Raw genomic sequence first — 2,071 nt, 5'->3', positions numbered from 1 at the left:
TTGCTCCTCTTTTACTATAAATACTCCATACTTTACATCATTAAAGTTAAGACCTTTGAGCATAACTTTCATATATTTTCAAAAAGCAAAAATCGTGTTTTAGAGTAAAAACCGTTTTGTTTAATTTCGAAAAAGGTCGTGTGATTAATAAACTTGTGCATTCGTTCTTATTGTTATCGTTATAATATAATAGTGCTTATTTGATTTCTTACTCGTTCATTAACGTGAACTATTAGTAGAATCATTAGTGCTTCCTTATTAGCGTAAGTTAGTCACTCGAGTATTTAACGGTACTCATTGAGTTACAGCTAGAGTTAGTTGTACGAGTTGGGTTAGTAAATTTGTAATCCGTAGAAAGGTACTAAATTTATTAATCGAGAATAGTGGACGTAGGTTTCGACTTGTGAAACTGAACCACTTCAAAAATCCGTGTGTCTCTTCTTCTTTCGTTTGTTTCGTTTACTTTGCTTACAATCGTTAGTTGATTAGGTAAAGTTTAATCAATAAACTTTAAATAATCAATTATACTCGCACAATTGAAAAAGCTTTAAAAAGTTTTAAATCCTCAATTCACCCCCCCTCTTGAGTATTTTGGATCAATAGACTCTTCAGAGTCGCCACCAAGCATTTGTGGGATGCTTGGAACCCGTTCGAATCCACTTTATACCTAGGTCAACCAAGGCAAAAAGCGGTGTTTGACATAGGTACTAAACATAAGAAATCGTCTCCCTTTTAGCATTCTATGCCTAAAATGACTCTCGTACGCCTGGATAAGGCCATCCACTATCCAAAGGTTCTGAGTAAGGGGTGAGGGTACGTATTGGGAAGCCCTTTAATCGGACACCCAATCATGCCCGCGTTAGCGGCCTCTACTGATCGATCGTGGTTGTTTAAGTGCAAAAGTTGATAAGACGGTGTAAATGCATGAATGCACATCCAAAAGTGTTAACCTAATATGTGAGCTTTCTAAGTCGGTTTGTTAATCCAAATATCAAGTATAAGATGTCAAAGTTGGATTTAGATTGATTTGCATGTGAAAACGGAAATTAAACATCCATTTACCAAGTGCGGATTATGATGCTTAACACGATCCAGTTATTTGAGAAAGGATGTCAAATGACAAAGTATGAAAACGTAAGCTCATCAATCTGATCCGTCATGTATTCGCATTAACCGTAATCGGGATCGTCCTAGACAAGTGCTAAAAACAAGACAGAACAGTGCCAGGCAGCCCCCTTGGGGCGCGAGCCTATTGGCGATGGAAGGGGCTCTGCCCTGGTTTTGAAATGTGAAAACAGGCGGTCCCTTGGGGCGCGAGCCATGAGCCGACCCAAGGGGGCGTCTCCTGGTTGTTGAAAAGGTTATTTAAAACCGTATTTGTGATTAAATAATTTACAAGTATTGTTTGCATGACTCGGAATAATTACTATTATGTTAGTAATATTTGTTGTCGGATTTGCATGGTTGAAAAGCATGGTTTATAAATAAAATGTAAAATGTTTGATTTGAACTAATTATGTTAAGTTCATTTGTTTGTAATTAGTCAAAATTGTCATCGTACTCGGATTAAACCGACAGGGTATAAAGAACCAAGGATGAAAATGAATTATGACTAATATGTTTGCAAATGTAAACAAATGGGAAAAATGGTAAATAAAATAAAAGGGTGTTAAAATACCCGTTAAAATGTAATTAACCAATAATATCATCGAGTCACGGAATAAACCGTCATGGTATAAACAACCAAGGATAATTTTTGAAATGGTCAAAATATGTTCATCATAAAAATGAATTAAAATGGTAAATGAAAGAAAAGGATTTCTTTTAAAATGTGATTAACCAATTAATATCACCGAGTCACGGATTAAACCGTCATGGTATAAGGAACCAAGGGTGATTATGATTTATGGTTAAAAAGTTTGTCATAGAAATGATTTTAAACATTTGAAACGGTAAAAACCGATTACAAATAAGAAATGAAATAAAGAGGAAAGACGAGAACAAACACGGATGAGTCTGACCCGATAACACACATGAGGCGCGAGCCTCTTTGCATACCAAATGGCTTATG

Source organism: Silene latifolia, chromosome Y (genome assembly GCF_048544455.1).
Source record: "Silene latifolia isolate original U9 population chromosome Y, ASM4854445v1, whole genome shotgun sequence".
Taxonomy (NCBI): Eukaryota; Viridiplantae; Streptophyta; class Magnoliopsida; order Caryophyllales; family Caryophyllaceae; genus Silene; species Silene latifolia.
This window is presented reverse-complemented; position numbering follows the sequence as displayed.